Below are 16,708 nucleotides of genomic sequence, written 5' to 3'. Positions count from 1 at the left end.
TAAATATCAAGAACACTACAGAAAAAACCCACAGAATCAACTAACGGGGCTCATAGGGGCTCATAGAGACTTAACCAAAAACTAGGGGGCCTGCATGAGACTGGTCTAGGCCCTTTGCAATATATATTACAGTTGTGTAGCTTAGGCCTCTTGTGTGACTCCCAACAATGGGAACAGAAGTTGTCTCTAACTCTGTTACCTCTGTTGGGACCCTTTTCCTCCCACTGGGTTGCCTTGCTCAGGCTTACTAGTCTTATTGCAAATTTATATGCCATGCTTGTTTAATATGCCCTGAGAGGCATGACCTTTTCTGAAGGGAAACAGAATAGTAGATGGGGGTTCTAAAGGAGGGAAAACAAAGAGGGGTCGGGAAGTGGTCAGGATGTCATATATGAGAGAATTATAAACAAAAAAATTAAAAATATTTGTGACAGAATATAAGAAGGAAAAGAATTACCCCATTTGCCATTCTTCTTCCAGGAGTGCATCCTCGGAGAGCAGGCTGAGTGTCTTTTGTGGGAGTGACTTCCATGAGATGCAGATAACGACAAAATCTTGTGTGCATTTATAGCTATTTCATATTTGCAAACAAAGGGTTATTTGTATAGACTCTTTCACTGTGAATTGTCCCTTTTATAATTAATATACTTCTCACATTTTCCACTTTCTAAGTATGTTGAGAAATTGCTTGAGGAATGGCCTATCATTCTCTTCACCATGACTGCAGCCATATTGTGTTTTTCAGCTTTGTACCTTTTTACTTTCCTTCCTTTCTCTCTTGACAGTTATTTATTGACTAATGGGTTGATAGATAGGGAATTACATTCTAGATTCCAAACTTGCCAGAACCTCCTTGTGTATCCCAAGCTGGCCTTATAGCATCCATCCTGCTTCTGTTTCCAGTGTGTTGGAATTACAGGAATGGGCCATCTCAGCACATTTCCCTTTACATTTCATGTTAATAATTTGAGGCTATTATCTTCTTCTTGGTCTGTTTATTATTGTTTTAATTATGTGTATATATTGTGGTGATCTGTGTGCCTGAACTTGTGGAAGTCAGAGGAAGGTATTGATTCCCCTGCAGTTAGTGGTACAGGTAGGTGTGGAAAGCCTAACATGAATGCAGAGACTAGAACTCTGTTTTTTGTATGAGCATCACGTTTAATCTCTTCACTTCTTATTTTACTCAGAAACCATGGTAATGTTAAAAGAAAAATGGCAAGTAAAAGGGAAGAGGTAATGCACACTTCTGATAAAAAGCAGGCAGGATATTCTCCTCCTTCTTTGACTATACATTCTTGGTAATAAGGTGCTTAGTGAATAAAAGTCCATGAAGAAGTGATTGGAGAGATGTCTCTGTATTTAAGACCATTGACTGCTCTTTCAGGAGACTAGAGTTCAATTCCCACCGCGAACCTGGCAGCTCACAGCTACCTGTTTGTAACTTCAAGTACCAGGAAATCTAAAGCACTTTTCTGGCTTCCTTGGGCAATAAGCACTCACATAGTGAACACAAGACATGCAGACAAAACACCCACACATATAAAATAAACTGGTAAAAAACTAAATATGCAAAGTAAAAGTAAAGAGGAAAAATACACTATTACTCTTAAAAAAAACCACATACAACCCCTTACAAATCCCTAATTTCTGATGCTTCCTGTAATTTTATTGGGAGGAACAGATAATAATTGAATTTTATACTTGAACCACAAAGTAAATCATTGTTCTATTGTTTATAATAAGATTTCCCCATCTTTCTAAAGAAGGACTTTTGCCACAAATATCTTGGTCAACACACTTTTTGGATCTGTCTCTCTTGGTGCACTTTTCTGGATAACTTGTCATTTCATGTATTTATCTATTATTTCCCTAAGTGCTTATAAAAAGCCTTTCAAATAACCATTAAACCAGATTAAAATTGTAGAAGAGGATACAGTTGGTACACTCGTTAGGAACTAGGAAGAGCAGTACCAGAAAAAAAAAAGGTTGATGTTTAAACCATTTGCAATGATTCATAATAAAAAACATTTCTTATTTTATTGCCTCCATCTAAGCAGAAAATTTGTGTCAAAATGTGATCAAAACACATTTTTTAACAATGCATCAGCCTTCAGTATTGACATTATAAAGTTGTGTTGTCTTCACAGTATCATTAATGGTAGGAGAAGTCTAGCATTAATTCATGGATTGGAATTTAGAATATGCATACTTCCACTTGTGTATTAGGAAAGGTCCTTGGTGTCTGAAGTCAAATACATTGTAGCAGGGAACAAAACTCTTTCAATGGCTTGTAGAGTAAATATCGATAAACGCAGACTAGAATTTTGTCCGTGTGCATTTCCTCTCATGTGGTAGAAGACAATGAGAACAGCCTCCTCCGAGGCAGGGCTGCCCTTTGAAATTGAGCACCCAGTGAATGGTCGTGAAGGGCTGATTTGTGAGTGGCGAGGCTTCTGATTTCGACACTAGCAAAGGTGTTCCAAGAGTGTGTGTCCTCAGTCACTATTCTAATGACCTTTCAGCACTGAATTGAGACAAAGCAGCAGATGCTACTAATAGAATTTTCGGCAGGGATGCGCCTGGTGATTTGCTGACTCTGCCATGAACTTTACTACTATATGACACTGAAACAAAGCTGGAGAGGAGGGAACAAAAGTGAGGAAGGAATAAAGAGGACGTACAATTTAAAAAATAATCTGAATTTCCGGAGCCTTTGTAAAACATCATATGAGTTGACTTGCAACAATGCTGTTTGCTAGATGTGCATAAGCCCCATGACAATGCACATGTTTTATGCTGCTTTGAGTGCTCAGACCAGTATTATACATTACAATAAACAAAATGCATGGATGTCGCAGTTGGCTAAATTTCTACCAATTATCAACTTAATTTTTTGCACACATTTAATACTTATTTCAGACTCTGCAGTGCTGAGAAAAATTCTTTTAAAGAAAAATGGTTTATCCAGTTCACTTCCTGCCATAATCAGGGCCCTTCTAACCTGCTATCTGAAGGTTATGCTTCAGTGAATAATTCAGTAGGTTAGTGAAACTCTGGCAGCAAAGAAAGTGCTAATCTTAGATGGAAGCTGTGAGGGATATTAAGAAACAATTGCAGAAAGTGACATAGTTAATAGAGAAAGATTACGGTGTGCTACATCTATTTAATTTGAATTGAATAAATTTTGCCAGTATTTGATGAGATGCAGACTGGAAATTGTGTGAAACTTCATAGTGTCAGTAAAGTCTAGGCGAGAGGATGAAAGGCCCCAAAATACATTATTGTGACTTGTAAAACTTCTCAATCATTTGATAGAATGTTGAAGGAACTAGAAGTTTTATTAAAGGCCTTATTAATTCAAATTAAAGCAGCAAAGGATAGTAGAAGGTGATTTACCAAAAGAGGAGTAGGAGAGAGATGGGGCGCTGAGAGTTCTTGGTGACAGGAAGTACTGCCTCATTTGGGACTGAGTGAGATGCTTTTCCCTTTTCATTTTTCAAGAGAAATTTATTTGATCTGGCCAAGACACTTAGGAATAATTGCAAGTTTAAAGAATAATATGGCATAGTTTGTAGCATGAGGGCCGGCTTGTTGGGGTTTCTGTCCCTCCCAGTACCCCAACAGCCGGCAAACAACAAAGAAAATCACTCACAAGATTCCATAAGGTTATAAACTGATTGGCTCATTAGGTCAGGCTACTTGTTAACTCTTATAACTTATGTTACCCCATTATCCTTATCTACTTTAGCACATGGCTCCGTACCTTTCTCAGCTGGGCAAGTTACATGTTGCCTCTTCAGTGATCTGCGCAGGAGTAGCGAGAGAGCTTCTGCTTCCAGAATACTCCCAGTCTTTTTGCTCCACCCCTACTTCCTGTCTGGCTTTCCCGCCTATACTGCCTGCCTGGCCAATCAATGTTTTATTAAAATATGATTGACAGAATACACACAATTCTCCCACACCATTTCCCTCTTTTTTTTTTTAAACAAAAGAAAATACCCATAGTCCATTTGTTGGGAATGTGGGCGTAGTATTTCAGGCTACTTCCTGCTGGTTGGGGGCGCTAATGATCTTATGGGGACCTAAAGAAAATTTAGAGTTATAATCAAGTCCTGACTGGAGTATCCTGTGAGTCTTGATCATCTCAGGCAGCAGTCTTGAATCTGTTTTGGATGTAGAATTCAGACATCCAGGCCATCTGTTCCTACCGGAAATTTCTCAGGAGGTCTCCCTTGATCAAAGCTGATTTTTCTTAGCTCTGAATAAATCCAGAGCCTCTCATTTTCTGTGGAAACAAAAACAGAATCTCTTCTCCAAAGTAACATACCTTTTGACTTCAGTTTTGAAGCCAAGGTATTTTCAAAATACCTATCTTGGGTTTGTTCAGCAGCATTTATAAACAAAAGTCTTTCAGCAGCTGTTGCTCCTTCCTCATCATTCAAACAATTCAAAGAGATCATAATAGCATACAGTATCAAGATTCTCTGTGTATTTTCCATCTTTATTTTAACCTCTATTTCTTTTATTTTTACTTTTACTTTTTGAGACAGGTTCTCTGTATATATATCTTTGTCCTGGAATAACACTGTAGACCAGGCTGTCCTTGAACTCACAGAGATCCTTCAGTCTCTGCCTCCCCAGTACTGGGCACAAAGGTGTTTGCTACCACACCTTGAACTCACAGAGGTCAACTACCTCTGTCCCTTAAAGTCTCAGAGGTCAATGTACCTCTGCCTCCCAGGCATTGGGATTAAAGGTGTGTTCTACCACACCCAACTACTCTCTTTCTTTCTTTTTACTTTAAGAACTTTAACTTTTATCCTGAATATATTTTTAACACACTGTAAACCATTTAGAGGTTTTCTTCATCTTTGAATCTCTCTTTACTGTATATCTCTCTTTTTCTGACCACATGAGCCTTTAATTTACAAAGCAATACGGAAAGCCGTGGCTTTGACAGCTAGATCCTTAGTTTTCCAGCCTCTGCGGAGGTACTGGCTGTAGCCATTTTTGTTGCCACAACTCTATGGCGTTTCAAGGTCCTTGCTAGCAAGTAAGCTGGAGCATTCTGCTCACAGACCACACTCAGTCGGACTGCCTGTCTGAAAGAGTCAGAGATTGCTCTGGCAGGACAGGCCAGAAAGCTAGCATTTTAAAACAGCGCAGCTTTTTTCCTGCAATGGCTGAAAACTGAAAAGCATGCATTCAGCTTTTCATCAACACCGGTTAAGTTTTTCGTGGCAGGACATCTTAAAAGAGTTGCAAAGTTTTGCAGCTAAAGCTGAGTCAGGAAGCCTCTCTTAGATGAGAGCACTTGCTTGCCTCTAGCAAGCAGAGCAAACCTGAGAAATTGCTGCTACCAAGAAAACATGCTTTACTCTATTATTCTTTTCCAAGCTTTCTCAAGCTTTCTGTGGATTCAGTTATCCACGTTGGGCACCATATGTAGCAAGGAGCTACGGGCAGGCCTGCTTTTCATCCCGCCCGGCTCCTGCATGGCTAGCTTAGTCCCAGAAATAATAACACACAAATTATATTCATTTAAACACTGCCTGGCCCATTATCTCTAGAGAGTTAGTTACTGACTAACTCTCATATCTTGATATTAACCCATTTCTAATAATCTCGTGGTAGCACCATGAGGTAGTGGCTTACCGGAAAAGATTCAGCATGTCTGACCTGGTGGCTGGCTCCATGGCTTCTGCCTCATAGCCCTCTTCCCAGCATTCTGTTCTGTTTACTCCGCCTACCTAATTTTCTGTCCTATCAAGGGGCCAAGGCAGTCTCTTTATTGACCAATGAAAATAACACAATAGACAGATAACCCTTCTCCATCAATAGTTTGTGGCCTGTAGCTCTTAAGAGATGTTCAGATTAGCAAGTCTTTGACAAACTTATCACTTTTCGTGTATTCTCCTGATAAGATTCCTAAAATGTGGACACAAATAGATCTTTCTTATTTTTTGTAGGTTTCTTTTTATTTAAGACATGGTTTCTTTGGCCATCCTAGAACTCACTCTGTAGACCAGGCTGGCCTTGAACTCAGAGATTCTCCTGCCTCCTCCTCCCAAGTTCTTGGATTAAAGATATGCAACATCACTGCCCAGAATATATAAATATAGTGAGTGTTTAACATATCACTGATGAATTTAAGAACTTTAAGATGTTTGATTAAGTCCTAACCTTGAATGGTATGAGCCTGTGAGGATATCTGGTTTATTATAGCATTCTTTCTGCCAAGAACATGCCCCATGAAATGTATTTCAGCACAAAGAATTGTACAGAACAAAGAATTGAGAGATGAGGTATAATTTATATACTTTCTCCACCTTGACTATTCATAATGTAATTTAGCAGATTTCAATATCCCAAAGATAAAAATTAAATTAATTATGTACATATATGTGCATATTTGTACGCAAATGAATGCATAAATCAATACAGCATAGCTTAATCATACATGCTCCTGGATTTTTTGGCTTGGCTTATTACTCTTAGTAGAATCATTCAGTGAATTCTATTGATAGAAGAAGAATGAAATTTTTCAGTCATCATCTCTTATCAGAGTATCTATGCATGCCTTATTAAGACAAACACACACATATACAATATTATTTTATGTATTACAGATTATTTATAGTAACATATAGTAGATGTAAGTGTAACTGACTTTACTGAAAATCAGGGAGGGTGTTGAAAATAGCTTGTATCATAGCCTTGAGAAGATTTCTTATTCTCTCACAAAGGTAATCATTGTCACAATATGCTCTGGCCGGAGCTACAGAGGTGTAACAGAGGCTAAGAGTGTGAGTTGCTTTTGTAGAAGACTAAGGTTCGGCAGCTCAGCATTGCCGATATCTTTATCTCCAGTGGATCCAAGGCCCATGGTCTCTAAGGACACCTGTGCTCACGTGTACAAACACGTACATGCCACACACACACATATATGCTTAACTTAAAATAATGAAAACAAATCTTAAAAAATATTCTCTGGTGGCTGTGTGGACCCCGAAGCTTACCATGTGTCAGGCCCAGATCAAGTTCTCCTCACTTTACTCGTTCTCTGTAGAAATGAACTTTATTGCTTAGAATCCCAGCGTTGGTTCTCAGTGTTAAGTAAGGCATGTTTCTCTGTAAGGAAAAATGCTGGTCTTATTTCTTTGTATACACAATACATATATAATTTTCCTATATGCACCTTATAATGGTGATATTTGTGATCTTTCTATCATACAAAAGCAATAAAAACATTCAGTAAAAAGCACCGAGCCCAGACCTTTTGTGGGCTGACACTGTCCTGAAGCTGAGGAGTGGTGTTAAAGTACACCATTCTTGAGTCATTCTCGTAAGATGAAACAAACATGTTCTGCATCCTATCATGTTGTGCAATGGAGATACTGCATAGATTAGGTGTATTTTATTTCAGTGTACAATCTACTCAGTGAACGAGTCTCATCATTGTGCCTAAACCCCCAATGATGATAAAAGGTAAATCTAGTTGGCATTGTTTTAGGGAAACGTCCAAGGCAGGATGTATTCTAATGAAATAGATGTCATACATCCACTGGTCCAAGCTTGGGAGTATGCTTCTTGTGATGCCCTTCTCCTTTCTACACTTTTGAAGAAGTGCAAGACATGGCGTGGTAAAAGGTGCTGAGTGAATGTTTGAGTAACGTCAGGATTCTTTCTCTCTTCTTGTAATACCACTAGTAATTAGTCACAGGAGCTTTACCCTGATGACTTTATCAAAGTATTTGCTTTCTGATATAATAGTTCACATAAAATAGTAACTGTGATACACCCTACAATCTCAGCCCTAAGATTCTGAGGTCAGAAGATCACCAAATGTGCAAAATCACCCTTGATTTTACAGACAGTAAATATAGAGCTGGTCTCAAAACAAATTAAAATAATACTTCATATGCATATTCACACATATGACGGATAAATGGTGAATAGATAGCTTTATGGATAGATAATTACATAGGCAGATGATAGAATAAAAGAAAGAGGGAAGGAGAGGAATAAGAAAAGGAAAAGGAAGAAAAGAAAGGAGGAAGGGAGAAAAGGAAGGATGGTGGGAGAAAAATGGAAAGAGGGATGGAGGGGTAGAAAGAGGGAGGGAGGAAGAAAAACAGTAATATCTTTATCTTTGGTGTTCTTTCAATAAATACATCATATTCTCCTTTCAAAATGCCAACTGTCATTTATACAATAAATACCTCATCTTAGATGCTGGCTAATACACATTATAAACATCACTAGACTTAGAATTGCCTAGGAGCTTCACCTCTAGACATGTCTGCAAAGGCATTACCAGAGGGATGCCACTGAGCAGGAAGATCCACTCTGATGAGAGTGACACCAAACATGGGCCAGGGTCTAGCTTACACGAAATGAGAAAAGAACGAAAGAAATTGGGCACAGGCATTCTAGTTCCTTTGCAGAGCATACAAGGCTTGGCTGCCCCTCCTGAACAATGGCAGCTTTCACTCAGTAAGGATGGATCAAACATCTGTTTTTCAAATTATACATTTATGGAAAGAAAATGAAATGGTCTGTATTTAAAGCAAATTTAAGATATTTTTCTATTTATCTGACTTTGAAGTCAATGCAGTAAAATGCCCTTAGTTACACTAAATCTGAAACTGTTTATCTAATGCTGAATGAGAAGAGCATAGTTCAACTGCAAACTCTGCCATTGCGACTTATTCTAATGAAAATACTAAAATGCTTTATAAAAATCTGTGTATCTTGTTACTATGTCTTTAAGTAATTTTTCTGATATATTGTTTCCACATTAGCTACCTCCATCCTCACAAAGAAATTATCTGAATAAGTGCATCATCACTCCCAGGTTATCAGTGTATGGGTGAGACAAATGTCACACTAAAGCATGCCAGCAAGTCTACTTCTAACGCTTTGTCCCAGACCCTACTTTTACTTTGACCCCTTCTTTTCTGCATACAAAAAGGGATATCCCTAGACTAATGGTCACTAGGGGAATGCCATTAAAATATAATTCTGATCTGTCACCTGAAAGTCCCCTGACATGGGGCTGTGTCCTGCCCTGAAAACTGGCTGTACCATGCACCTCACACATTTCTCCCAATCACCACGATTTGATATCCAAACAAAAGAATGGTGTATCAGCTTCTGTCCAAAAGATGTGATTCAGTACCTCTGTTTAGATGCCTCATAGAAAGGACATTTGTCTTCTGAGATCCCAGCCTTTCCACTTCTGCCCTAAATCCTATAATTTTCACTTACCTTCTCTTTCATTTCCACCCTATCCATCCATCTCCACACTTCTGCCTCCAAGCATACCCAGACATTTACTATTAAAAGGAAAAAGACCACTGTAACTTCCAAGTATCATAGCATGCATTTGTTTTTTTTATTCATTATATTTTTAAGAGTTAAGACTGTTAAATTCAAGCTGAGTTTTTGAGATTTCTTTTTAAATTCATTCTATAAAATGTTTGAATATATATAAAGTTTAAAAAACATGACACACAGTGGAAGAGAACTTGCTCCCAGATCCACTGGCAGTACTGATCTGTTTCCCAAAAATAACTGTTTTCATTCCTATACCTCCTTATAGAGCAGGTCTAAGCATACTGAAGCGTCCTGTTTAGTCTACATCCTTTATACCATTATGTGAAATGCACAGTGTCCCATGCATTAGTGTCAGCATCTGATAGGATATGTAGGGATACAGGATGTTGGTCTTTATGAAATAACCTACACTCTGCTTTGTAGTTATTGTATGTATATACTATGACTTTCAAGAGGAACTGGTGATCAGTGCAGGGTGCCTTACACATTATAGATTTGAGGAACACTTAGAAGTTTCAAATATTTGACATTACAACATTACTGCAGCTGCCAGGCAGTGGTGGCTCACACCTTTAATCCCAGCACTCAGAGGCAGAAGCAGGTGGTTTTCTGTGAGTTCAAGTTCAGTCTGGTCTACAGAGTGAGTTCCAGGACAGCAAGGGGTACACAGAGAAACCCAGTCTCAAAAAAACAAACAAGCAAAACATTACCACAATAAACATCCTCTACATATGTCACTGTTTATGAGAGTTTATTTGCACAAGATATACACACATATAAACACACACATATGTACACAAATACATACAGAAAACACACATATACATGTACATACAAATACACATGACACACACATACATACATCAAATCTTTTCTCTTTATGTTTTAATTTCATGTTCAAGATAAAATAGATAACTTATTTATCCTCAACTCCCTTTATTTATTCATCTGGTTTTCTTTGAAGTTTCATTTTCTGGTGTTCTCTTTAAAAGTGCTGGTCACCAATTCCACAAGTGCATGATTTTTCTTCTTTTGCTGATGTTACTTTTGTTTTTTTCTGGAGACATGGGATTGCTGATGAATATGGCCTTGAATTTTTTACCTTCCTCCTTTTGAATCATCAGAGGGTTACATGACCAATTTATGAAGTGCTGAGAATCAAGCCCAAATTTTAGTTCATGCTATGCAAGCACTCAACCAACTGTGATATAACCCAGGTCAATTTCCCTTTCTTAAAGAAAATCCTTCTCTTCTTCATTCTCCATTAACATTCTTCATTCTTCATTTGCATTAACACACTATTGCTTCTTCTCCACTCTCACGCACCTACTTTGCAAGGAGCTATCATAACCTCCCCTGTCTTCAGCTTTATCATGCAGTTAATTTTATGAAGATCTCTTTTCTCCTGAGTTGCTGCAAAGCACTCTACACTTGCTTATGTGTTTGCTCTTCAGTTGCACCCAGCACAAAGCTGGATATTTTTGAATGTCTTAGTAAGCTACTGTTAAACGTATAAGTACACATGACCATTTTTTGGAAAGAACTAACAATGTTCCTGAGGACCTCATTTTACTCAATCTGTGTGTACTGGACTTATTCTGCTGAGGTCTTCTTTTGGGGTTTATTCTATGATGTTTATCTTTAAAGTCTTTGATGGGTGTGGCTTTACATGCCAGAAAATTGAGATTGACTGTAATTGCTGCAAGTTTGGTGCTACAATGTGAATTTGGCACTCCAGGGAAAAGGTCATGAGACAAAACCATCTTCCATTCCACTCCTGTGCTTAGAGTCTCGGAATTAGTTTCTTGGTAATAATTGAGAACAAGCACGTTGTGTGAAGAACATTGCTACTGTAGAAAGTTCTGTCTTCTCTCCCTCATCTCTCATATTTTATCTCAGAGTTCTGTTTCTCCTCTGGTTGGGAGAATTTTCGTGGTCACTTATACCATCAGCTAGTGAGTCGTGGGCAGGTTCCTCGTAGCATTATAATCTCTGCCGATGACACAATCCCGCTATTTATGAAAAACAACTTATGTTTCTAACTCAAAGAATTCAGACAACTAAAAAGGATTAGAGTAGAGAGGTTTTATTTTAAATTTTACACATTCTCAAACTTGATTTAAAAATACTGTCTATGGGGTGTTGTGGCTTATGAAAGAGGTCCCTGCCTTTAAAATTACATAAAAGCACTAGTTCCAAGCCTGTCTCTCCATCACATAGCCTGGGTCTTTCTCTTCTCTGTCTTATATTTTCTCATTGAATAAATAACGATTTAGACTAGAGAATTTGAAGGTCCATTGAAGTTCTAATGATCTACTAGGAGCAGGAGCACTGGAGATAGGAACCTTGCCTCCCAGACACACTTCCTCTATTTCCTGCTAAGTGAGTCTTGGCGAGTTATTTAGGTCTTGAAGATTTCACTGACTTATTTTACTTTCTTTTTTTTCCCGTTTTTCTCTTTCTCTCTTTTCATTTGGGACTAATGATGCTTTCGGCAGATAGCTGCTGTGGTGTTAAAACTAGAACAAAGCAAGTAAAAAATTTGTACATTCAGGGTAATTCTGTACATTTGATAATTATAGTAGTGATGGTATTTATCTCTTAATTAGGAATAAAGGAAAATTCTCCTTTACATCATATAGTGATGTTTAGGTAGAATCCATAATAAAGTAGCCCAGCACATTACTCATTGGTTTAAGCTCTCTAAAAGAGAGACAAAACTTAATCCACAAGATTTAAAACTGGGAATACCCCATTGTATTTGCTCACAGCCTGCAATGTCTCACAGAGACAAATATATTAAATTGAAAAAAAACAGTGAAAAGACATTCTTTGTCATTGGAATAAGAATAAATGTCAATAAAAGAGTGTCAAATACTGTGTAGGAATATTTCATGCACGCGTGTGCACACACACACACACTACCAAGCATTTTAAACTTTACAAGATTCTCTGTGTTCCCTAACGCAAGAAGAATGACTAATATTTTCCACTTGAGTTACAAACTTATTTTCTAAAGACTATATCCTTTTATAAATTTATAGACTTTTATTTCATAATTTTTTAATTTTACTAGGAATTGTGTTAAATACTTTTTTCCAGATCACCTTAGTGAGTTGTGTGGCCATTCTTACCCGGCTCAGCTCAGACTCTGTAGTCACAGCCTGCTCGGAAAAAAATCTCACATCAAGGCTCAGCAAGTATGTGTGTGAATATCCTAAACAGAGTGCCATCAAGGTAAGGTCCAAGCTTCAATAACCCCAGGAGAAAGCCAAAAAAGGTGAGAGAAGAGTGAGGACAGGGCAGGGGAGGACGCAAGCATGCACAGGTCCTCATGCAACTGCATGAGCAAGACCAAAACCAAGAAACTTCCACTTTCACTGTGGTTTCTGTACCTCCAAAATAAACGGAAGAGGCCATCATCATCAGAGTCTTCGGGTTGTTTGGTATGTTTCATTGTACATATTTATTTTTGTGGCATTGCCTCACTCTGGAATTCTCGGTGGTCAGGAACATGCTATGTATATCAGGCTAACCTGGAACTTAGAAAGATCCACCAGCTACTGCCTCCCAAATGCTAGGATTAAAGGTGTGCACTACCAGGCTCAGTCCTGTTACTTGTTTGTTTTTGCTTTGTTTTGTTTTGAGATGGGTTTACTAAGTAGCTCAGGTTGGCCTCAAACCCGCACCTTCTGCCTTTGCTTCCTAGCCCTGGAGTGTGATTGCAAGCATGTCCCATCATACCAGACTCGGCTTCTGTAGGTACTATTGCTCTTTCACTTTAATTATTGCCATGTCCTAAGATTTTTAAGAAAATTTTGATAAAGGAATCTTAAGGCTAAGCCAGTCCATTGTCCTTTAAAAAACAGCAGGCTGTCATTATTTAGTATATCGGGTGTTTATTAATATGTAGGGTGGAAGATTGTATCATCTTTTTTATGATTTATCTTGTTTGGTTATAGAATGTAGTATTTATAATCAGTAACATTTGTTTCCATTGTAGCCTGGCACTAAATAAAAGGTCTATACTTGTCAAGCATCACTATTGTAATATTGCCAACTGGAAATAATTGAGAATTTTGAAAAATGTTAATCTGTATTAAATTTCTTGGGCTTAGGAATCCTTTAGACTCTAAGGGCAATTATACCCGTGATTTTAACAACATGGATTAGTCAAAGACTCAAACTGATAAAGATTGTGTTTCACTGACCAGTGCACATTAAATATTTTTAGAAAAATAAGAAGAGGAAGAAGAAGAGAAGAAGAAGAAGAAGAAGAAGAAGAAGAAGAAGAAGAAGAAGAGGAAGAGGAAGAGGAAGAGGAAGAGGAAGAGGAAGGAGAAGGAGAAGAAGGAGGAGGAGAAGAAGGAGGAGGAGGAGGAGGAGGAGGAGGAGAGAAGAAGAAGAAGAAGAAGAAGAAGAAGAAGAAGAAGAAGAAGAAGAAGAAGAAGAAGAAGAAGAAGAAGCTGTAACACAGCTAATATGCCACTGTGAACATGAATGTTTAAAATTAAAAGATTCCTGGCATAAACCCCCAAACAAAAGATGAACGGTAGGAATAAAGTACTTCCTCAAAATCTAAAGACATGAAGACACCAGGTTTATTAACCTGTAGTTAATGTGCCCAACAACTCAAACAGAAGAAAATAGAGTTCCTTTTGTTTTTGGTTGCTTATTAAGAAAAAAAAATGGTCAAGGCATAGTGCCCTTTCTTCAAAAATCCCAATGAATGAGGAGAGATTTCTTCAAAGCTTCCCATTTTATACTTTGCCTTGAACTTTAGGCCTATATTTCTTGGGAATAGGGAGAGAAGTGTTGACCAAATGTTTGGTTTTGTCTCTGAAACCTCAGAACTTTGCCCTCAACTCACTCATGAAATTGGCTACTCTGATTTAAGAAGGTGACTCCCAGTTCTTACTTTCCAACTGAGCCTGCTGCTAGGTACAGAAGAGCTTTCTGCAGCTGGCCTCATCCAAGAGCTTTAGGAACTCAACCTCCAGGACAGCGTGGGAACAAAAGTCATACAAAACATTCTGTCCTCTCACAAAGAAGAACACAGAATTCAAATGGTTAGCTGTCTGGAAGCATGCAATTTGTTGCAAATGGTATCTGGTAAAACAAGCACCACCAAAAGCCCAGGAAAAAAAAAGACTCCCTTTTTAGAGTGCACTCTAGTTTTAGCTATTTTTGTTTTTGTAACGCTAAAGGGTGTGTTCATGCTTGATAGGCATCTTATGTACTGTGTTATATTAAAAGCTAGTAAAAAAAAGCCTTCATGTGTGATTGCATGTGCATCTCTCATGGACAAATGATAGCTCAATAGATAAATGATAAGTGACATAGAGACAAGCAAGCAAACAAGCCAAGAAGCAAGACAGACTTTTTAAAAATTGAAGAGAATGGTAGGAAAGAGAAAAGAGAAGAAGCAAGCAGGAGAAGGGGGTGGGTTTTTACAAAGAGCAGACCTTGCAGGACATAAAGCCACTTCATCTGCTTTCACATCCTCTGCTTCCTGGCAGCTCTACCTCTGAGTGGATCACTCTTACCTGGCTTAGAGAAAAAAAGGAAAATCTCCTACCTCTCCTTTGCTAACCCTCCAATTAAATCCCTGCCAACAACCTGCACTTAGTTGCAAAGCGTCTCTACATAATGCTGGAGATTACATTAACTGTACTCAGGAACTGAGACTCCTCATTCAACTGCTGTATTCCCGCATGTAGACAGAAATTGCACAAGCGAAACCAATGCAACCATTGTCTAGATTTCAGAATCTCTAATAAAGTGGAAACAAAAGGAACTGCCATCTCTTATAAAAATAATGTAGGTTGATATCAGAGTATTTACTAAACACCAATTAAGTGTTACTTGCTAAAATTGTGAAGATGAATATTCCTTTCACAGAACAGCATGAAGTTTTAAGCCAGCATGGAGGAAAAATATAATTATATCTCCACCTAGTGGATATTGTTGTCAGAGCAGGTACAATAAGTAAAATCTAAGAAATCCTCAATACTAAAAGCAAAACCTGCTTGTCATGAAATTCTTGCAAGAAACCCCAAGATATTTGTGTATCCTATGATATGATGATCCTGTAAATATTTTTACACAGATGATATTGTTCTCAATGTAAGTATTATGGGACAAACCTTGCCTCTCTCTATGGGCGAGGCTATTCACTGCACAGAAAAGCATTTATATTGGAGTATTTAAACTGTGAATTATACATTGTCTTATATGGGAAGATATGAAATTTTTTAAAGAGTATTGAAAATTTCTTTATTTTTTTGAGAGAAATCTGTGTGAGTTCTATAAAAATTCTGAGCAAAGAGATATTGATAATCATCAGAGAGGTGAAAAGAAATTCCAAATAAAGCAAAAGAAAGGATGAAAAGGGATTGTAGATTCTATGGAAAAACCTACTCACAATTATTCCAGTGTCACCAGGAGGAAAGCTAGGTACCCGATGGGCAGGGAGTGGTCAGCACACATGATTTAAGTTCTTAAGGCAAACGGTAGTATTTTTTTAAAAGCAGAGTAGACATTTTCACTCTAAGAGAAAATGAAAAATTTTATTTTGTCTTTCTCCCTTTAAGTGTTCGGGGGAATGTTATAAATATTTAAAGGCTGTGATTTACGGCCATAAGATGCAGAAGCAGTGGACTGGAGTAATCTGTGCGGTGTAATATATTTAGGACAATGATGTTCATCACGAAGATGAATATGCGGGATGTGTGCTGGGGGAGGGCGAGCGATATGCATCCCGCAGAGTCAAAGAATAGCCCTCACTGACTTACCACAAATGCACCTTAGAATAAACCGTTGATAGAAAACCTGGGTCAGCGATAGGGTTTTGGTTATTGGAATCAAACAGGATAATTTAAAATATAATAATTATTTCCTAAAGGCAAGCTAAAATTTAGACTATTTCAAATAATAGAAAACTAGCAATTTAGGACTAGAGACTATGTCTGTAGAAAAGTATGTTAATATAAACAGCCCCACCCCCCGCAAAAAAAAGAAGAAAATTAGATTACTAAAAACTACAGGTACTGGTAAGTAACTAAATAAATGGCATCAGGGAGAAATAAGTTGAAGAAAGTCCTGAAATAGCCAGAGCAACTTCTGTATGGCTATTGTTTGGCTTGTATTTTTAGCCTTTGTTAATCTTTTCTTTTACTGTTATTTTTAGTTTGTCAGACTTGGAACACATAACATTTCACTAGTCTTCCCATTCAGGAAGTTCGTGCTGTAGGCTGTTGTTGGAGATGAGTGCGCTAAACCATTTCAGTAAATTTAAGTAAAAGTTAAGTAAATTAAGCCAAATTCCCTCCCTGGTTATTTGCTTTGGAGGACTGAAAGCTACCCC

The 16,708-nt window shown here is 37.9% G+C and overlaps 1 pseudogene; it reads right to left on the bottom strand.

Moving 5' to 3' along the window:
- LOC125390880 (bifunctional phosphoribosylaminoimidazole carboxylase/phosphoribosylaminoimidazole succinocarboxamide synthetase pseudogene) overlaps positions 1 to 16,101 on the bottom strand; it is a 46,760-nt pseudogene extending 30,659 nt beyond the window's left edge.
- Between the last annotated feature and the right edge of the window lie 607 nt (positions 16,102 to 16,708).

This window comes from Myodes glareolus, chromosome 16, assembly GCF_982192425.1.
Source record: "Myodes glareolus chromosome 16, mMyoGla1.1, whole genome shotgun sequence".
Lineage (NCBI taxonomy): Eukaryota > Metazoa > Chordata > Mammalia > Rodentia > Cricetidae > Myodes > Myodes glareolus.
This window is presented reverse-complemented; position numbering and strand designations above follow the sequence as displayed.